The 23,106-nt window shown below is 37.3% G+C and overlaps 1 protein-coding gene across 12 annotated transcripts in view; it reads left to right on the top strand.

Annotated features, from left to right (window-relative positions):
• Nucleotides 1–23,106, top strand: part of BCAS3 (BCAS3 microtubule associated cell migration factor) — a 489,419-nt gene that overhangs the window by 207,126 nt on the left and 259,187 nt on the right. The window lies entirely within an intron of this gene.

Below are 23,106 nucleotides of genomic sequence, written 5' to 3'. Positions count from 1 at the left end.
CTTTGCTGTACACTTATGAGATTTTATAATTGTAACAAATAGTTGGCAGTACTGCTCTCTTATGTAATTGAACTCACTGATTTTTCCAATATATATTTATTGAGTGACTTCTGTGTGTCAGGCACTTGGGATTTAAATGTAAATAGTATGTTGCTTCTGTTTTTTGTGAATTCACTGTTTAGGGAGATAGGCATTTAATGAAGAAGTAAATTAAAATGAGACGGGTGCACCAGTGAAGAGCTGTTATACGTTGAACTACGAGAGCAGTGATTTAAGTTGACAAAGACTTTACAGAGAGGGGTAGTATGTAAATGGTTTTCTGATTCAAAAGCAGAGCACATAAACGTTGTTAGGTTCTAGGTTATCTACGCATATATTAAACTCTGTCATAAGAATTAGAAAAATCATGACATCTATATAATATTTAATTAAACCAATGAGCACGTTTTCCTTTACCCTCTCATCATGGGCGAAAATAATTGTTAACTGTAGTTGACCCTTTCAGATTTAATGTTGGTTTATTTATTTTGTTATATTGATAGGTCTGTTCCGTAGACAAATAGCAAGTCTCAAATATGTGAGAAAATGATATGGGCAAAAAAAACAAATGCAACTATCTTTATCCTTTAATATTTTTGTCCCAGCAAATTAACTTGCTGGGTATTACTTGATTTTAGCAGTTCTAAACACCTTTGTCCAATTCTTAGAACTTCACAAATCTCCAGGTGCATGGTTCCAGAACTACCACTGTAGGCAGTAGCAAGGTGTCAGATGTTCTCAGGCATCGGAGTGACACCATCAGAATTGCATTTTAGAGCCATCGCTCTGGCAGTCTGGTCACAGGACTGTCAGAGGAGGGGCAGGGAGGGACGTGGAGGCTGGGTGATCTGGAGCAGGACGTGAGGGCTTAATTAAGGCTGTATTACAGCGAAGACAGGACAAACCTGTGAGATGATGTGGGGTTGGAATAGAAAGGAATTAGAGATAACTTGAAAGAGCATAGTCACTGATGATTCTATGGTTTCTAATTAAAATATGTAATATAATGCGTCTTCTGTCGGACCTTTGGAATACCAGATGGACTAGCAATGGAATGAGGACGAAAAGGCCTGGGCTTCAGTTCCAAACTATTTCTCAATTATTTGATAAATATAAAATACCAATAATATCTGTGGTTATAAAGGTGTTACGGTCAATAAGGTGGTGCTAAAGCCCTTTAAAAACTATAAATCAGTATATAGATTTAAGCATAATTCTGTACCATTGTTACTTAAGTGCATATTTTCAAATAATAGATTTCAGGGCCTTAATAATGAAATAACTGTTCCGGCTACCTGATTTTGACCATGTAGTATCTATTATCCAAATGATGGACAGTAATTAATATGCTTTTTCTTATCTTGGGAAATGTTACTATAGATATAATCTAATAGGTCAAAAAATACCTATGAGACAGGTAATTTTGTAATAATTATTATACTGCTTCTTTAAATTGAGATTGTAGATACAGAATTCCTCTGTGTCTTCCATAAAGAAAGGTTATTTGATTGAGAGTACTGAATGTACCAGTATGTTACATGATTGAAGGAGTTAAGTATGCAAAACATGGACATCTGCCTCAGAGGAGTAAAAGTCTGAATTACAATTGGTAAAAGCCATGCTGGAGCCAGTTTAGAGAGAACACCTTTACCTGCCCATCTGTTGAGTCCTTCATGTAAGTTAGAACCTCATTAAGACTTTCTTGCCCTGGCTGGTAGCTCAGTTGGTTAGAGCATCATCCCAGTACTCCTAGGTTGTGAGTTCGATCCCTGGTCAGGGTACATTCAAGAATCAACTAATGAATGCTTAAATAAGTGGAACAACAAATTGGTCTGTCTGTCTCTCTCCCTTCCTCTCTCAAATCAATAAAAACAATTTTAAAAAAGGAGACATTACTTTATTGCTTTTATTCCATTGCTCCTTACTGAAGCCATTTGAAGCACTCTGACCTCTTGAAACCCAAGTATACCATATGTAACACTGGGAAATTTTTTGTTTTACTTAATTAACCATATTAAAAATCACCTCTTCCTAACTTGAAGACTATTGATAAATACATTACTAAAAGTATTTTCAAGTGTAACCATTTGGAGTAAAACTCAACACAAACTTCTCAAATGTGGCAAGCATGTTCTTTGGTTGTATTTGAATCTGTGGACCAACTGAAGCAGACTTGTGCAAACTCTGGAAATTATAATAATAGTAGACAAAGAATAGTAGACAAATCGAAATGGGAATGAGACTTTGTCTCAGGGAAAGGAGAGTAGGACAGCAGGATGTTTAGCAAGGAATCCTCACTCCCGTTCCAGCCCAGTAAATCCTAACAGATACACTGCTAGTTGATAAACAGAAGTTCTGCTTTTGTGGCGGAAGGGTGACCAGTGGGGTAGGGAAAGGGAAACCTGCCTCAAACACTCAAAACTTCTTACCTAACTTTAAAGTGAAGTAAGTCAAAAGGCCAAATCTTGTATTTGTAACTGTAGTCACATTTCCTACCTATAAGAATGGAATGGAATAGTATAAAATTAAAGAATTTTGGTGTATCATGGAATCATACTAGAATGCTTCTTACAGAGATTCCTGGGAGGCAGGGAGGACTCTTTATTATGTATTAGGTTGAACCATAGGAATTGCCAGTCAAATACCAGCAAATTCATATGGTTTGAGTAGCTCGATTAATTTATATTGCAAAGTGAACATAAGATGATAATCTAATCTTGCTATATAGTTCAGTAAAGGTAAAAATTGAGAATTTATTGTAAAAAATGTTTTGCCTTGGTCATAAGTAATCTTGAGAATGGTTTATAAAAAGATTATAGCAGAAATTAGTGTTTCTTCAAAAAAATTACTATAATTATCTTTTCTAAAACAAACATTTTAACTATGATTCTAAAGTAGTCTGTTTCAGAGCCTCCCAAATTGTAAATTAAAAACAAGACTTAATGAACTGACTTGGGGAGTTTGTATTCATGGGAAAAAATAATGTTTCCTCCTTTTCTTTCAGGTGATTGGACAGCGCAGTATTTTTAAGTTGCTGACATTAGCTAGCTTTGTTGCAGGGAGGTCAGACTTGGGTATATGAGAAGTTCCTTCCTAAGCTTACTGACTTTTCTTTGTTAAATAGTAACAAAAGACCTTTCAACAGAAATATAGCTCTGATACACAATAGAAAGGTGACAGGGATCTATAGAACCTTCCTGTGTTTTACTGGGAATATAATTATTTTCCTGTACCTTTAAAAGCATTATAGGAAAGGTGGGGAGAGCCTTTGACACCAGATGGAAAGGAATGAAGAACATTGAAAATGGTTTAAAACAGATATCCTTCAAACAAATGTGTTTCAATTGGATTTGTGTATGAAAAGAATGTGCTTTGATTTCATTGAGTATTTCTTGAGGATTCATTTCAATAGTAGCTTCACACAAAGGTAGAGTAACAGGGATCTGATTTGCCATCCTGCCTGAAGCAACAACAAAAAACAGGGCACAGGATAAAGTAACTGTTTTCAAGTCACTAGACATCAGGGAGTAAGGAACAGTGAACCTTCAGGGATGGGAAGCTAAAGCGGTGAGCTCTACAATTGCCTCAATTTACTTCCTTAAAGGATTTTCTCGACTGTGTTGCAGTGATGGGGAGTCCAAGTGGAATCCAGAGTAGACAACGCTGAGTCCAGCAAGACCGAGGAAGAGCAGCTCTCAGCAAACTACCATAAACTATTATTGTAAAAGGTTTTACTAAAACACGGTTACTCCATTTCATTTATGACCCCCAAAGCCCTAAATATTTATGATTTGTTAACTCCTGACCTGGAATTAGCTGGACAGGTTATTAGAATAGATCATCATACACTGAAACTCAGAGTATCTGCAGAGGGTCTTCTTCTAGTAGTCAACATGGTACTGGTGGGTGTGGGAAACTACCCAAAGCCCGGGAAACAGCAACCATCAGAGAATCTTAGAGGGCACAGTGCCCAGAGCTCACACAGGGTCAGGAAGAGTGACACTGAAAGTCATTATAACAGTACTCCATAGGTGTAAGACGTTGGAGATGTGGGAAATATTAAGAAGACTCCAAATTATAGATATGAAAACATAGGTGTGAAAGCTGTATTGGATAAGAGTGAGAATAAATTAGAAATTGCTGAAGAAAATATTAGTGAAACTGAAGATACACCAAGAGAAATTATCCCAAATGAAATACAGAGAGAGAAAAAATTAAAAACACTGTTACTGAGCTGTAGGATGACATATACTTGAAATCTGACTTCCTGAATCAGGATGATTGGTGGGACAGAAGAAACAGCCACAAAAATTTCAAATCTTGATTTAAACCCCCAGATCCAAGAAGAACAGTAAATCTCAAAACACAAGAAACATGAAGAAAACCATACCATGTACATCATTATCAAACTGCCCAAAATCATTTGGAAAGAGAAAAATCTTAAAAGCAGCCAGAGCTAAAAAAAAGATGTTATGTGCTGAGGAACAATGATGAGAATGGCATATCTCTTTTAAGTACTGAAAGGAAACATCTGCTGACCTAGAATTTTATATTCTCAAAAATATCTTTCAAAATGAGGTCAAAATAAAATATTTTTTTCAGATATACAAAAGATTAAAGAATTTATCATCAGCAGACATGCTGTACAAGAAATCTTAAAGGAAGTTCTTTACTCAGAAGAAAAAAGACACCAGATGGAAAGCAATGACTAACACTGAAAATTTTGGAACATAAGTATGTGTGTTTTTTAAGTAGTTAGTCAAGTCTTTTATGATATAATTTACTGTAAACACAAGAATAATATCAATGCATTGTGGTGTTTAAAAATATAAATATGTAAATTTGTATAGACATACATATTTTTATATATACCAATGTATTGTGTGTAAAATGTATGTGGGTGTGTGGATGTGTAATACACACATAACACAGTAACAATAATAGCATAAAGGCCAGGAGTGTGGGAAATGGGATATTATTATTGTAAGGTTCTTATAGTATATGTGAGTGTTACAACATCACTTAAAGATAAACTATAATGTTAAAGCTGTCAAAAGCAATCTACAGCAAGAAAGGAAATAAAATGGAAACAGATAAGCAAGATGATGTGACCCTAAACATATCAATACTCGTAAATGATCTAAACATTCTCAGATTGGGTAAAAATATAAGCTCATGTGTTAGTATTATATTTAATAAATATAAGAGTATTTAGGATAAATACTCTTTACACCCTGAGTTGCTACATTAATATCAGACTAAGTAGGACAACCCACCCAACAAGAGTACAAAAGACATTCAAGTGCACAGGGAACAGTGACCAATTTAGACCATCTTCTGGGCCATAGAACAAGCCTCGTTCAATTTAAAAGCTTTCAAGTCATATGAAGTATATTCTCTGACCAGAAAAGAATTAAATAAGATATAAAGAACAGATCTCTGGAAAATCTATAAATATTTAGAAACTAAACAACATACATCTAAATCATATATGGTACACAGAAGAAATCAAAAAGGAAATTTGAAATTGTTTTGATCTGAATGAAAATAAAGAAGAACACATATCTTAAGATATTCTTCAGCAAAAATAAAAGTTGATTGAAGTATAAATGCATGCAAAAAGTTGGAGGAGTTTCATGGACACTATGCCACATAAAAAGTGCCAACTCAAATTTTGCATACAAAAGTCTTAAAAGATTGTATTTGTATAACATTATCAAAATCACAATTATAGAGATCAGGTCTTAAAGATGTAGTAGTAGAGAGGATGTTGAATGTGACTGACTATAAAGGGTGAGGCAGATCTTTGAGGTGAGCGAACAGTTTTGTATCTTGATTGTAGTAGGGGTTACACAAATTCACAGGTGATAAAATTGAATAGAACTACACAAACACACACATTCTGTCGCACAAAATGTGTGTACGTATATAAAATTGTGTTTTTAAAGCTGGTGAAATCTGAGTAAGGTCTGTGGATTATATAATGGCAATTTCTGGGTTTTGAAACTAGGTAAAAGTTATACAACACCTCTATACTGTTTTGCAACTTATTAAGAATCTATAACCATTTCAAAATAAAAAGTTTAAAGACAGGTAGAAAATTTGTGGGGTGGCCCTAAATCAGTACTCAAGAGGAAATTTGTAAGACTCAATGCCTGTCTTATAAAAGAGAAAGTTCTGAAATCAATTACCTCAGCTTTCACATTCAGAAACTAAAAAAAGTTAAGAATACTAAAGTACAGGAAAGGAATCCTGGCCCCGGTGGCTTAGTTGGTTGGAGCTTTATTTCGTAGACCAAAAGATTAGGGATTTGATTCCTGGTCAGGCCACATGCCGGGCTGCAGGTTCAGTTCCCGGTCATGGTACCTTTGAGAAGGCAACCAATCTGTTTCTCTTTCCCATAGATGTCTCTCTCTCTCTCTCTCTCTCTCTCTCTCTCTACCTCCCCTCCCCCCCGCCCCGCCGCCCATCTTTCTGTCTCTCTCCCCCCTTCCTCCCTCTCTGAAAGTATTGAAAAAATTTCCTAGGGTGAGGAGAAAAAATATATTTTTTTTAAGTACAAGAAAGGAAATACTAAAGGTCAAAGTGGAAATCAATAGAAAAAATAGAAATAATATGGAAAAATAGAAAATCAATTAAACCATACTGTGTTGTGGATTTCTTCTGCTTGGGGCTTGTGAGATTCCTGGATCTGTGGATTTATAGTTTTCATTAAATTTGAAAACTTTTATGCAATTATATCTTCAAATATTTTTTGTCAGTCCCTTTCTCTCCTTTTGTGAACCAGTTAGATGTATGTTGACCACATGATATTTTCTAAGCTCACTGATTATTTGTTCAAGTTTAAAAATTATTTCCCCCTCTCTGTATGTTTTATATAGTTTATATTTGTACATATTTAAATATATCGAGTCTTTTTTTTTTTTTTTTCTGTCTTTCCTCATTAAGTCAGTGTTCGAACATATGGAACATCTATTTTATGTTAGATATTAGAACCCCTGTGCGTTGCTTCTTTTTACCGTGTTATTTCATGGGGCTTTTTTCTATTGATTCATTTTTCTCCTTGGTATAGGTTTTTTTCCTGCTGGGCATTTTCAATATCATGTTGTTGAGTGGTGGATTATTTTGTATTCCTAGGTTGCATGCAAGTTAATTGGAATAAACTTGATTCTTTCTGTGCTTATTTTTTAAGTGTTATTCAGGGGGTTCATAACAACCTTTTGCTTAGGGTTAATTTAGTTATTTGAGGAGATTATATAAATCTCTCTTTCTTATGTGGCCAGTAGCGGAAGTATGTGACCATAATTATTTTTTTAACTTCAGATGCTTAAACTCTGTATCTTATCGTTTTTTTTCACATTTTTATTCATACTTTTATTTTATTTTTTTAATTAATTAATTAATTTGTTTGTTTATTTATTTATTTGTAGAGATAGGGGAAAGGAGAAAGAGAGGGAGAGAAACATCACTGTGTGACTGCCTCTCACTCGCTCCTTCAACTGGGAACCTGACATGCAACCTAGTCATGTGCCCTGACTGGGACTCGAACCAGTGACACTTGGCTCGCAGGCCGATGCTCAATCCACTGAGCCACAGCAGCTGGGGGCTCTGTATATTATCTTGATCTTACATTATACCAGTTGTGCTGACTTTACTGTTGACTTATTACCCTAACATGTATATAAGTATATATAATGCTTTGTGGTAAGTTAATATCATTAACTAATTGGTATAGAAATTCCGAGATTGAAGAAGTTATTTATTAGTAGAAATAATTCAGTGGAGTGGAGAGAAATGGCTGAATTTCAGAGACATGGAGGAGGTTGCATGTATAAGATTTCATGTCATTTCACTATTAGTTCAGCTATCCCCAATTTTATTATATATGTTATTTAAAAATCTTAGTTTTCATATACTAACAAGAACTTCTGGTGTTGTTTTTTTAATAGCTAGGATATCTGTTGATGTATCTTCTTTTAAACAATGTTCCTGCTTTACTCATCTCTTGGACTCCACTACCACTTTTGTTTTAGCCTTTATGTATAATGAAGTAGAATGTACCTAACGTTGGTACAGAGGTATGGAAGTCATAAGTCAGCAGCATAGTTAAAGTTTCGATTCTAGAGATACATACTGGTTTCCAAGTAAATTTTGTAGCCTACAAGCTAAATCCATGGGAATGGAAATAGCAGATATTTTCCCTTGTAATATAAAGTCAACCTTTTGGATTTAGAGTGGAGTCATTTTAGAATATTTACTATTCCCTTTGTTTTATTGGCTTTACAACACAATGATGATACATTTTAAACACATTAATACAAAAAGGAAAAAAAGTTGGTCTTTTTACCAAGGTCATTGCCAGTGCCCCAGAAAAGCAATTAAATATGCAGCAATTTTCTGAGCTGCTCTCTTTTGAACGTCATGTCACGTTAGATTTAACCTAACATCCTGGATTGCATCGCTGTTGTGGTATGTACCAAGTGTGATGGAGGTACTCAACAATATTTCCTTGCATTGTCCATAATAAATATTTGCCCAGGAGTGGGCAAGGGTGGAAGGGGAAGAATGAAATGTTTTTCTCTTACAGAGGAAACTTGTAATGTAGGACTTATTTAAAGAGTATTTATAGTCCATTGTTGGCCACTGGGTGTGTCAGACTGCTCTCTCCAGGTCTAAATATCCGAGGTAGTTTGGAAACCACTTCAGATTGAACTATTTTTGACAGTTTTTTTTTCTTATTTGTATTTAATTTTGCCAACTGACACATGGAGAAATTATTTTAGTGAAATGAAATTTTAGTCTTCAAGAAACTAAAATCTTGAGACATATTGATCCTGGATTTAGGCCATATATATGTTGAATAACTTAGGGAACATTATAAAATCAGATACCTTTTCTTCTTCAATGAAAAGATGTCATATAGTTAGTTAAAAAAAAGTACTATTAGCAACCTGCAAGTTTTCTAAATGATGGACTGGAAAGTTTAGATGAGATTACCCTCTTTCCTTTCTTCTTTCCCTTTGTGTTTATGGGATGTGTGCTCCTTATTAATACCCATATCTTTACATAGATCTTCACACTCATGGAATAGTGTATTGGGTTTTGTTGTTATTGCTGATTTATTGTTGAGATGTTTCAACATCAAAAGTCCTTTCTATTACAATAGACCTATAACTCCATTCTCAAGAAAATCTTTGCCTTTCTGTCATTTGTTTTAGTACTTACTAAAGTATTATTTACTAGTATTTTGTTTGGGAAATAATAACTTATATGTCAAATCACCTTCCGGTCCTAATTGTTCTTAAAATTAAAATGAAACAAATATAATGGCCTGTTTTGTACTTTTAAATGTTTTTCTTACTTTATTTTACAAAATTCTAGTCATAATAGTTCCATAATGCTTCTTTAGGTTATTTTATGGCTTACTTTTATTTTATGAGTACAGCTGAGTGTATACATTCTTTTTCATTGATACTATTAATATATATTGCCATTGGATTGGCAGATTTGACTGAGATAGGACATTGATTCTGATAGATTAAAGAAAAATAACCTATTGGTCCTATAGCCCCTTAACCACCAGTACCTCTGTTTCTGATTTCATCCACCCCATCCCACCCCAGTTTAAGGTTCCTATATAAACACACTGATATCCCTGAATGTGCATTTTGTCAATTGGGTAGTGAAGTAATGGGATGGAGGGTGCAGGGATATCTTTGCCCTTTCTCCAAAACTAAGGAGCTGAAACAGAATGGTCTGCATCTCTTACCTGCGATACTGTAATGGGTTGATATTGGCAGGAGCTTGTGGTTAGATGTGTCGTCCATTCCATCAGTGAGGTTAATTGTTGGGAAATGACTAAGGGGGAATTTAAGGGGGATGCCCCAGCTGTCTGCTCTTTTTAGTGGGAACGGGAGTCCTGGCGCCATTTCAGGGTCACTGTGTGTACCTGTCTGTGGGAGTTAGAATACAGTTGTTTCTCTCAGTTTCAGCCTTCTCTATAGAATTTCTGTCAGTTGTTGGACTCCATTACGTGTGCAGAGGAAATAAAAGCCCAAATGACCAATACACCAGGGGCTATGGACAGACCCTTTCTTTGTCCATACTCAGAGCACTGCATTAGGTCTCATTATCCATTTATAATAAGTGACCTCTGCCCCCTAGGTCACTGAAAAATATTCAGTGTGCATTTCTGACACATAGGGCACCGTCTCAGCAGACTCACGAAACAATAGGACGGCTGATCGTCTGGCGGACTATCCACAGTGCAGGTTTTTAAATGCCCAGCCTTGTGCCAGATCACTCTGGCAATTTTTTTTTCTTTGCTCTTGCCTGGTTCCTCAAGGGGCTAAGGAGCCTAATATCTGCAAGATGAATGTAGTTTTCCCTTTTCTCTTCCTTTCTTTTTCTTCTTATTCAAATTTCTTTTCTGCTATTTTTTGCAGTTTTCTTTTTCCTAGAAAGGGTTTGCTTTTATCTCTGCTTTTGCAGTTCCTGATAGAGAAATATAGAAAGAATTGGATATAGTGAAGGGAGAGAGCCACCGCCTTTGGAAACTGATCACCAAGTGTGTCTACGGTGGCCCTGGAGGTTACTTGGACATGTTAAAAACCTGTCTCTAGTCCTTCGCCCCAACTGATGGTGATTAAATCTCCCATCGAAAAGTGTGGGAGATGATTTGGCCCTTTTGGTTAGTATAGTCCAGATTTCTTCTGTGATATAAATTTGGACCACCTCCCAAAAATCTTGGCACATCTCATGGTTCTATCTGCAGCTCCGAATGTGTAGATAGACTTGAGAAAAGATGGTGATAGTGTAGTGATTAGTGGATGAAATGTATTTACAAAGAAAAAAAACATGTCCAGAGCTTCACCCTGTGTAAACGGAAGGTCAACCTTCCAACTGTCTTGATGACCAGTTACTCACCATGTGGCCTAAGTACAGTACCTGTGTGAAGTAAATGACAGGGGTCAATTATTTTCCTGAAGGATGCTGGGAGAGGAAAAGTACAAGATTGAGAGGTACTTGTTTAGCACCTCAGATGAGAAACTTGGAGAACAGGAGAAAGTGTTTATGAAAGTACTATTTAAGTCTAACACGCATATACTTAATTAGTAAAGTCCAATTTCTGTCTTAGAAGCTTACATACTTTGCATTTAGTGTCACATGCATTGGCTTGCTCATTTTATTATAAATATGTGAGGCACACGAGGATTCAGAAAAACCCAGTTTGTTATAATGGATTAGCAGCCACACTGTCCCGTAGAACCCATGTGTCTTAATGCAGAAAATGCTTTTGCAAGGAAGGATGGTTCTGTGGCATCTCTCAGGTGCTGGGACACAGAGATGTTATCTAAAGGGTGGCCACTGAGTCCCAGCACAGACTTTTCTCTCCAAAGCAGTTAACAGAAAACCATATAGTTGTCGAACTCTCTGCATGACAAGAATTAATATATTAACTGGATTATAGCACCATTTGACAAATTGCTTACTAAATACATCAAAATTGATTGGACATTCTGCATTTGAATTGACAAATGGCTGCATTAGGAGAAGGAGGGAAATTCATTAATTATAGTTGCTCTCCACCATAGGAAATATAATTATATAAATATGGATTTTTGTTAAAAGAAAAGTCTGCTTTATGGCAGTGTCTCTTATATGTGTATCTACACCTCTTTGCCATTATTAGAAGGGTAGCTCTTAGCCACTGTCCTTTAAATAATGGAAAATAATAATTTCTGCTGTATTATATGTTTCAGGCTCTTCTGACTACCTAATAGTATTTTGTGATTATTTAAGAAAATTAGAAAGTACTAGGGAAGCTTTGTACTTCAGCCTTTCTGCTCAATTCTTAATTGTATCTGTTTGTCCATCTTGCACTTGCATTTTTGTATTAAGTCAAAAATCTTTACTTTTGCTTCGATAGTGTATAACCTTTTATCATCACTGAAACTCTCCTTTAAAAAACAATTTTTTCCCTCCATGATTTTTCTTACTGAAGGTAACCAACCCAGTGACTGAGGCCGGGGGAGGTCGGTGAATGCCCTTGATTGTCTTACTGCAGTTTGACTCTGTTCCCCTCATTGTTGTCATATGACAGGAGGCCTTTTGCCATGTGATTTTGTGGAACTGGGTTGAGAGACAACGCTGAATTGCCTTCATTGCCTTGATACCGCCAGTCCCTTGCCTCTCCTACTGTGCTCTCTTTGTGCTTTAAGACCACATGAAGAGCATCAGAACCACCCGTATGTGATGTCAAGTCTGGGTCAAAGCTGAGGTTTATAAGGACTGTTTTGAGGCTGGTGTTTTTATTCTTCCCTGGACCACTCTGCTTGCCTTCCAAGGCTGTTTCCTGTCGTCAGCGGACCCTCCGTGGTTATGTCATATGCATCTTTAAATACGAAACCAACCCAGTGTTTTCAAAAAAGAAATCTTCTAATTAATCGAGGGTATTTTAGAGAATGTAAAGTTGAGGCCCAAAGAACTTTGTTTCTGTCACTACGTGTGATGCTTCCTGGAATGCCAGTAACTTTCTTTGTGTTGTGAAATGCAATTTTAAAAATTTAAAAATAGAATGACAGTGACCAGAGGGGAGCGGGGAGGGGGACAAGGGGGTAAAGAAGGGAAAGGATCTAGTCAAGGAACTAGTATAAATGACCCTGGACATGGACAACAGGGAGGGGATTGAGTGTGGGAGTGGGGGGGGGGGCAGTGGAGAGCAACAGGGGAAATATGGGACAGCTGTAATAGAATAACAATAAAAAAAATACAAAATTAATTAAAAATAAAAAGTAATTTTTCTCCTTTGTTAGATAGCTTTAGATAGTATCTCTGATCAGGATACATAGATATTTACATAGATGAGAAAAAGGATTATATTAAGGAGACATGGACTACAGAAATCATGGAAACTCCAAGAGAGTGATATAATATAGTTGATATCTGAGATACACCATCTCTTTGCATGCTTCATATGAAAATTTTAATTTAAAATAATGAACTTACTAGGTAAAGATATGATGAATTTAGGCAGTTTATTCTTTTTTAAAAATACGCTTTATTGATTATGCTGTTACAGTTGTCCCAATTTCTTTTCCCTTTGTTCCCCTCCACCCAGTGACCCCCCCAGTTGTCCCCCCCAGTACATGCCCATTGATTGTGCATATAGTTCTTCTCAACATCTTCCTGTCTACTCCACTCCCTCTTACTATGCTTCTTAATTCCTGTACCATCTCCCTCCCTTTCCCCTTTCACCCTCCCCGCTGACCTCCCCCCATAATGTTCCCCATACCTATAATTCTTTTCCCACTCTCATTGCCTACTTAGTTTGCCTTTGTTTCAGTTCCCTAGCTTCTGTTGTTGGTTGTTGTGATACAGTTTTCATTTTAATGTTCATAATTTTTACCCTCCTCCTAAACAAGTCCCTTTAATGTCTCATATAACAGTGGTTTGGATCTGATGAACTCCTTCAGTTTTACTTTGTCCTGGAAGCACTTTCTCTGCCCTTCTATTCTGAATGACAGCTTCGCTGGATAGAGTAACCGTGGTTGTAGGTTTTTGCTTTTCATCACTTTGAATATTTCTTGCCAGTCCCTTCTTTCCTGCAGAGTTTCTTTTGAGAAATCAGCTGATAGTCTTATTGGGACCCCTTTGTATGTAATTCTCTTCTCTCTTGCTGCTTTTAAGATTCTCTCTTTATCCTTAATTTTTGACATTTTGATTATAATGTATCTTGGTGTGGTTCTCCCTGGGTCCAGTTTTTTTGGAACTCTCTGTGCTTCCTGGACCTGTAAGTCCATTTCCTTCCCCAAGTTAGGGAAGTTCTGCTTCATTATTTTTTCACATAATTTTTCAATTTCTAGTTCTTCTTCTTCTTCTTTTTTTTAATTTTATTTTTTGGTTTTTCAATTATAGTTGTCCCATTTTTCCCCCATTGCTCCCACCCACCCAGCCCACCCCTTGTCCCACAATCATATCCCTCCCTCTAGTTCTTCTTCACCTTCTGGCAACCTTGTCATTCACTTATAGCTGACCCATAGGTTTCTGAGCCTCTCCTTACTTTCCTCACTTTTCGTTTCCTCTTTCTGCGCTGGTTGACAGTTCCTTCCCTATGTTCCGATTTGTTGATTTGATCTCTGGTTTTCTTTCCCTCACCACTAGTTTCGTATGTATTTTCGTTCATTTCAGCAGGACTAGCCTTCATTCCTTCCCTGTCTTGTTTAAGATCTGCCGTTAGGTCTGTAAGCATTCATATAACCAAAGCACTGAACTGAGCCTCAGAAAGATTTCCTACCTGCTGCTTTGTTAGAGTAGATATTTGCTGGCTGGTCAGCTGTGTCACCGGGATCTCTATCATGATCTGTGCCATCCTGGCATTTTTGTGTTTACCTTTGCTTCCTGGGCGGGGCTGTCACACCTCCTATGCTATAGGGGGCAGAGCCCCGTGCACTTATCACAACCCTTCAACCCTTCTCACCATGCTGTGGTGTTTTCTGCGGGGGCGGGGGTCCAAGATGAATTCCTGCCGTTCTCTCTCCGCTGAGAGACCGGGAGCCTCCTCCTCTGTCCCCAACCCCTCCGGGCCTCACAGTCCAAGGCAGTGGGGGTCTGCCTTCCCTGGCATTGCAATTGCAAGCAGACGGGTCTGGTCTGCAGCCAGGGGTGCTCCCCAGGTGCTTCTTGCCTCCCCTTAAATATGAGTGTCTGTACTTACCGCTGTCCTGCTGTCCTCACTGCAGCTGCGGCAGCCAGTACAGCTTGAGCTCTCCACCCTGGCTTCACCCCTCCTGCCTGTCCGGACGAGCCCCACTTGTTTATAACTTCATGCTTTGGACTTACATGTAGCTTTATTTTCTGGAACTTCTGGTTATTTCTGTTTTTGTGGTAGTTGTAGTCCTTCTCAGTTGTGGAGGGAGATGGAGCGTGTCAGTCTAGGCCTCCATCTTGGCTGGAAGTCTCAGCAGTTTATTCTTCAAGTTAAGAACATGGTCTTTGGAATTTGCAGTTCTAAATTCTATTTCTGTTATTTGCTAGCCGGGTTACTTTGAGCAAATAATTTCCCTGAGCTTTAGTTTACCTATCTTTAAAATGGGAATTAAAAATACCTTTCTTGCAGGTTTTTGTCAGGTTAAATGAGATCATTCCTATCTTGGATAGAATAAAAATTCACTAAAGGTAGTCTGTTGTTTGTAGGTGGCATTAATAGAAATAGTATCCTGTTCTCCTTTGAGGTCTTTCTTGCCTTTCTCAATTCCAGGTGCTTTTTGACTGCGTAGTGACCAGGTGACCCAGGTAGAGATGCTTTGTTGTTAACAAACAACACTGAAGAGAAACATTTGTGCTAGATCATATCTTTCCTGTTCCTAAACGGTCACCTGGACAAGTATGGCTCTCTCCTGAGTTGTGCATTTTCAGTGCTGTAGAAATAAATTTCCCTTAGCTCTTCTAATTTATTGATGCAAATTGAAAATGTCTCTTAGACATCTTCATTCCTTCAATAACATTTAGAGTGTGAAATTTTTCTTGGTGTCCTCTGCATGCTGAAAAGTTTTCCTCTGGAAGTTCTGTTTCATCATTGCCTTCAGACTCTGAAACTTTTACCTAAAAAGGTAAGATTCTTAATCCTAAGATTTCTGAAATGGCAGAAGAACATTTGAGTTTCTGAGATTATTATGGGAATCATTGTTCACTATTCCAGTGAGTCTTTCAGTTTTTTAACTCCATATTCTTTGACTTTATAGTAAATAAATGTTTATATAATATTATTGAGGTGATTTTCAACAAAAATTTTTGAAAGCAATGAGAGGGAGGGAGAGATAGGGAAAGACGAGGAAAGAAAGAAAGAAAAAGAAGACAGGGGTGGAAGGAAAAAGAGAAGGAAGGAAAAGAAAGAAGGGAAAAAGGGGAAGGAAGGAAGGAAGGGTTATTTCAATTTGTTATGGAATATGGTAATTAAATGTTACACTGTAAACCAGAGCTAAAGGCATTAACATGATGATTCTCACACATAAAATGCTCTGTGAACACACTCGTCGTCGTCGGCAGCCGTCCGTCTCGAGAGACGATGGTGTAGCTTCTTAAGAGTCTAAAATTGGAGTGTCCTCTCCAGTGAAGCTGAAGCTACAGAGCCTGGGCAGGGTGATATGGAGGGTCTGCTGTTGCCCATGCAGCAGAACCCCCCTCTCTTCGCAGCTGAAGGATCCAAGGGAAAGACGGAGTCAATACAGCTTGGCTTCAGGTGCGCCGCAGGAGTTGCCGGTGTTGACTACAACGTCAAACCGCCTTAGGGACTCCGGCTCCGGATTTTCTGTCGGGGTTTACTCCCTTAGCCTTTCCCCTGAAGAGGTATGCCGCAAGGCAGCGGAGGTTTTTTGGAGTCAGAGTTTTCCTTCTCTGATGTGCCCTGACTGGAAGATCGAACCAGCGACACTTAGCTCGCAGGCCGACGCTCAATCCACTGAGCCAAACCAGCCAGGGTGAACACACTATAGTCCTGAATACTTAACATATATCCTAGCCAAGAAAAGAATCAAAATGACTGTTATCAATCTGCTGACCAAGATTCACACAACAATCTTCTAATTTTTTTTTTATCATGGGACTGTTCAAACATACACGGAATTTCAGTGAATAGTATCACAAATCTACTGAATACCCCGCTTCAACAATTAACAACGTTCTGCACTCTTGTTTCTTTTGTTCCCTTAAAATCTCTCTCTCTCTCTGTTTCTGTCTTTCTTTAATGTAAGGTGAATAAGGTATTATGAGAAAGTCACCTGCTATTATACCTTTATACCTGAATATTTTAGTATACATCTAATGGCAAGGACATAAAAAACAATAAAACTGCCATGCCATTATACAATACATAGGTGACATAGTAGCAATGATTTATGGGGATAACTCTCTTCAGTAGTTTTATGTTGTGGACCAGTAACGGGGAGAGGAAGCCTCAGAAAACATCCTCTTGCATTTGGACGAGAAAACTCTACCGTGGTTGTGGGCTGATATTCTCTCTCTCTTTCCCTTATCTTATCTTGGTTCTGTGAATTTTCTGATTTAGAGTTAAATCTTGAATATAGTTTCTTTATTATATGGAATTCATCATGGACCTTAATGATTATTTAGAAAGATTTTAAATTATGTTCTAAGTATATGTTGGAAATGTTGATGTCTTCCACGTCTGAAAGCTTTTAACTCTCCATGCCAAAAGAACTTCGCCTCTTTTGCTTAGGCAGGAGAAAATCTGCACTTAATTCTTCCTGCTGTATAATGATCTAGACTTATCTAGTATGTAACTAGATAATGAATAAGTGGAGCATGGAAGAAGCTGCATTAACTCTTTGCAAAATGTGATTTTTGCCATTTTTCCATTTACAAATCATACCTTCCCCTTTCTTTTTGTTGGTCACACTTTATTCTGAAGGCTGGACTGAGTGCATTAGATTCGTTGTTCATCAAATATGTCTTTGTAGGTGGGATCAAGAACAAAAAGTTTGCAGTAACTGGCTTATTGCCTACTTGCAAGAACTTGTACATTGATGACTAAATGCGTCGATGACCCAAGACAGTGATTTCTTACTTTTAAGACATCAATTTGCATTAGTTACTGCATACCCCCTACTCACCTTAGTCTTTTATAGAGGATATTATATTTCGGGGTGTTGCTTGAACTTAGAATGGAGAATTGATTTTTCCTGAAAGAAGTGCATCTAAACTACATGGTTAGCTGTGAGAATACAGTTGCCACTATTGAAGGATAACAGCTTATATTTCTAAATACATAGAATCATCAGTAGGAGAACTTCTAGCCTCCAGCAAATAGTCCCTTTCCTCAACCAAAACACATACTACCGTGTACTTGAGCATTTGCTAAAAGCTGGCCCTGTATTTGATATGTGTGTGTAAAAACGAAGGCGGTGATCAGTGGATACATGTGGAGTGAGAGCGTGTATACATAGGCACTTCCACACACACCCCCCCCTTTTTAAAGAAAATATCTCCAAACCTAAGAAAATAGGGGACTTTGTCTCACCCAGTATGTGGTAAGCTCAACTCTTCCATGCACTGGTTTCCGTCGTTCACTGATATGCATCTGATTTCTTTGTTTTCCATTTTTGACTTCTTGGATTCCACACCAATTTTAGTGTGCTTCCCTTCACAATGTTCTATGAATTTTAATGTTTAAACAGGTATATGGCATACACAGTTTAAAATGTACCAAGGAATATTTGGTGGAAAATAAATCATCTCTATCCTCAGCCATCCCATCCCTTTTCAGGAGACACTTCTGTAACTGAAGCTGAGCTTTGATAAGAATGGATTTGTTCAGATGTAGACTTCTATGTCTGGGGAGATTATGTAAACTGTGGTAAGACAAAGTTGTTATCCATAATCTACAAGGAAGGTATTATACAGTCATAGTATGATCCTTTAAAATGGTAAGGTGGACTGACTTTTTTAGCTATCCTGCTGTTGTTTTAATGTTTATATAATGTAGTTGTACTATGAATTGAGTTGCTGTAATGCACATCAAATAAGCATTGTGTACATCTTTCCAGGTAAATAAACTCCACCTTGACCTCAATTGAAAATGTTTTGAAGGGATTGTTGCAGTCTGTTCATTTCTCAGAAGTATATTGGGACAGTCTGAAATTTTTAGTGGGGTAGGTGATCTTAAGGATAGCATGAAGCCATTATGTTTTACGATGAGGAGCCAAACTAAATTGTGAACCCTTCCAGACTACCTTCAGGTGTAATTTGTCCAGCCACTGAATGTCATGTGACCCTGGTGGCAGCAGGAATAACAAATGAAGACTCCGTGGTTTGTCTTCCCTGAGAATATTACGTGGTACCTTGGGGGCAGGAAGAAGAAAGCGGAGTAGGGCAGAGATGCACCCAGTGTTTCAGTGGAGTCTGTTATCTCAGGCAATGACAGCGTGTCGTGTTTCTAATTATATCTGCCTGTGGCTGTTCTGAGAATGTGGAATAAAAGGAAACCTGAGATGTACAGTGACTATTAGAAAACTTTATTCATTAGAGAACATCTGTGGTTCCACACAGTAGGGGTGCATGGAAGATCACTGATGCATTTAATGTGGAACATAGGTACAGCTTGTTCCCCCGTCTGTGGATTGTAACACTTTGACTGTTACTGCACTGGTACAAGAGGTGGCTCCTAATATTAGAACGGAATGGCCGGTAATATGCAGTGCTATTGCTTAACTGCTCCCTATGAAATTCAGTGAGTTCCTTTACATTTACATTGAAACATTCATAAATCACGGAGAAAAACGTCTTTCTAGTGTTCAGAAGAAATAGTCCCTTGATAAGAATAAGAATCCTACTTATTTCTTAAGGTAGTTAAGTGTGTTATTTTTAACCTGAGAACTTTCTCACTTTTTAAAAAATTGTTTTTAGAAAGGCCAGGGTTTAGTTTTTGCTGGTTTGAGAGTATGAAAGCCTAACTTTAAATGAGCAAATCTCTTATTACTACTATTTACACATGCTGGTTGGCTGTTGCGTCTCTTCCTGGGTGAATTGCTTGTTCATTGGAAATGCCTTAGACCGTTTTGCTTTTGGACTGTCTTTTGAGCCTTTCTTTTTAAAAGGCAAATTTTAGTTTTTGTACTAAGAAAGTACATTCCCAAGCAGAATTTCTTCCTCAGATCCTGAGTGCTTTCTGATCAGAAACAGAGTTTGGTAAAGAGCCCTCTCTCATTGTATGGCTGTTATGTAAATGCTGTTTTTAATAAGTACCAAAAATATATTGAAGTTTGTCCTTGGATGAGAGTTTATCACTGTTGGCCTTTGGGTGAACTTTGAGCCTGAGCTGTTTCATTCAAGGCAGCATGATGTCATTTAACTCACAAATTTCTCTGTTGCTAGAAAAAAGCAACATGTTCCCCTAAATAACCTAAAGGACTGAATAATTCTGGCACAACATTATTCACCTCTCAGGTCTCCGCTAAAGACTTCAGCATGGTAAGAGTTTCGTTGTTTACGGAGCGTTGGTGGGATAGGGTAGAGGGTGGGGAACAAAAGCTGTGTCTGGTCCTGAATCTGAAGTCTGCTTTATTCCGCTGCCCACTGAGCTGCCGGTGTGACCCAGCTCACACTCACCTCAGCAGATAAAAACCTTTAGATCTGTCTTTGTTTCTTCATATTAAAAGACTCTCTGAGTTTCTTTCTAGACCTATATATTCAGAATATGAACGTGTTTTAGGATTTTCAGTGGAAGTGAGAGCCAAGAGCTATATCTCACAAAGAACTAGATACCATGTAAAAAAAAATTTTAAGTATAGTTGGTATGCAATCTTATATTGATTATATATAAATAGAGAGCATTCTTAGCAGTGTTTTCTCCCTTATTCGAGAAGCAGATTTCCCTGATTCAATTGCATTGAGATTCATTTCAGGGAGCAGAACAGCTCTTTAACGTCTCCTAATGCTGGGAGCGTGGAGTTCACTAGCAGCAGAACCTGTAGTTCATTAGCCATGTTCTCCGAAGCTTCCAGAGCTCCAGCTAAGAGAATTTATTACTGGTAGTTCAAGAAATGTACTAGAAGAAGAACAGAACCAAATGGATTTTCCCTTCCTTGGTTTTATAAATAAGCACTGTCCTGTATTCAATATTATGCTTTGTGTTAGTTTATGTAAAAAGGATGCTTATAACCCATATGTGGTTAGTCTTTTAACTTTGATATGCATTGTCAAATCTTTTTTCTTTCATTGCTTTAAAAGCAAATGGTTCTGGGAGCAAATAATATATATATTTTTGTATTCTTTCATCTTAATGGAACACCTAGACCCTATGTATTCTTTTGTAAACTCCATAGCTAGGAAATGTTTTTTCAAATACCTAAACCATGTCAAATACACTAAGAAAAGCAATTACGTACCCTAATATAAGGTATATTCAGTGGACCAATGATAAAAACTTCTGTTTTATAACAAGAAAACTAGATTTGTTGCAGATGAACTTCGTTACTGAGAGCCAGCTGTTAAATTTTGGGTATTTTAGAAATAATTTGATTCCTTGAAATTGAGGATATATTATTACTTGAGAGAAAACACTGAAATGTCAACAGGTTAAAATTTCTCCAGGCCTAGAAAGAATTCATCCTTGGAACCTTGGTTTAAACCTACATATTCTAACCTACAAATATTAATGTATATTCATTCCATTGATCCATGTTAAAAAGACAACTTCAGAGTCACTTTCAATGTCTGTTAGTATAATGTTTATAACTTTAATTTAGCAGTTATTATTTATATAGCTTATACCTTGTGCCTGTACTTTTAATAGCATCTCAATCAAGGCTTTTAACTTCCTATAACTCATAAATACTGTATTTTATGTGGATAATTTGTAAAAATTATATACCCATTGATCCTTAAATTATGGTACAGAAGACACCTAAAATACAAAACCAGAGAACTCATGCAAGCTATTTATTGACCTGAGAAGTTACATTATGAATTGACATTTTCCATTTTTTAATATTGAGAATTTTATTATGTGGAATTCAGAGTAAGATGCATTATCAAAAAACCATGTACTCTTTTTGTGTATAATTTTACTCATGTTCTTCTACTGACTTGGAATTTTGGGGGGGTTTAGATTAACAGGACTAATTTACAAAGGTCGGCACTGAAGCAGATTTGTTTTGGTTTGCTTTGTACATAAACATAAAAATATATATAGAAACATGTATACACACATACCCCCCCCCCATATATCACTGTAAGACAGCAAAATACACATAGTGATTTTTTTTTTGGCTCTTATTTACTCACTAGAAGCATGGTCTGCCTTCCTGAGAACACAATATAAACAAAGTCTGGCTCACAGTGACCTCATAATGGTCTGCTGGTCCAGCCCTCCCTGTTCATCTGTACTTATCAAATGCCTGCGTGGAGGCAGTACTTTTGAAGTTGTATTTTCTAAAGTCAATTGACAGTGTATCCTTTTTAGTTAGATGGATAGGCATGTTTTAAATTATTTTACTAGTAGAGATAAAGTAGGGATGGAACATAGCAGATGTTTTTGTTTCAAAATCCATGTGTTTCCCGCCCCAGTTTTATTAATTATTTAAGAACAGTTGGTACGTAAAACATACTAAACGTTTTTCTTTAGGTAGTATGTATGTATGTATGTATAGTTGTTCATTAAACTCAGGCTTGCAAGGTATGCAACTCATTTTTCAATAAATAAACTCTTGTCAGTTCTCTTTTGCACCTCCATTCTAACAAACGTGGGAAAATTCATCTCAATCAATGAATAACCTCCCCAAAATTGCATCTAAATTTGATAAGGCTTACAGAGTGCAGAGATGATGAGATGGGAGAGTTGGAGACATTTTATCCCTGCTGAAACCACTGACACGTCCCAGTTTCCTGCTTTATTATTGGTTCTTGCTGCATATACGTCTCATCCTTGTTTCTACTTCAGAGCCTGTCTGTTCTTTGGACCTTGTTCATATTAGTTTGGGACACATAGTGATATTCTCCTCTGATGCCTGCAGAACGTGGAGAGGTTGTTACAGCCTCGGCTGATGTACACACCTCTTACCTCTTGCACCATGTGGGATTTCTTGCTACTTCCTTGAACTCTAAGGCATGAGTTTTCACAGCTCTTCATCCCTACAACTCCTTCTGGGATTCTGTCAATTCCTGCCCTTCCTTGGGAACTCTTTTCCCCTTTTCTGTTTATGGCACGTGTGGTCCAGTTTCAGAATCTTTCCTAATAATTGACGGGTCAGAGAGCATGGACGTTTTGCTCTCGTCATACGTTCAATCTCTTTTTCTTATCCCAGCGTCAAGCTTTTGAATTCATTTTGCTTGTGACCTGGTATGTCCTTGCTTCCTCAAGTTAGTAAATATGGCATGTTTTTCCTACCTGGATTGGGGAAACTTTTAAATGCAAAGAAATGTGAGAGAGAGGGAAAGATATTTATTTCACATTGGAAAAAAAATTATGTCATCAGACCTGTGTGTTAGTTTCAATTTTAAATAATTTATCTTCCCATTTGTAGAGTAATGCTGTTGTAAAATCCATGGCTA

This window comes from Furipterus horrens, unplaced genomic scaffold (assembly GCF_987537825.1).
Source record: "Furipterus horrens unplaced genomic scaffold, mFurHor1.1.pri manual_scaffold_11, whole genome shotgun sequence".
NCBI lineage: Eukaryota > Metazoa > Chordata > Mammalia > Chiroptera > Furipteridae > Furipterus > Furipterus horrens.
This window is presented reverse-complemented; position numbering and strand designations above follow the sequence as displayed.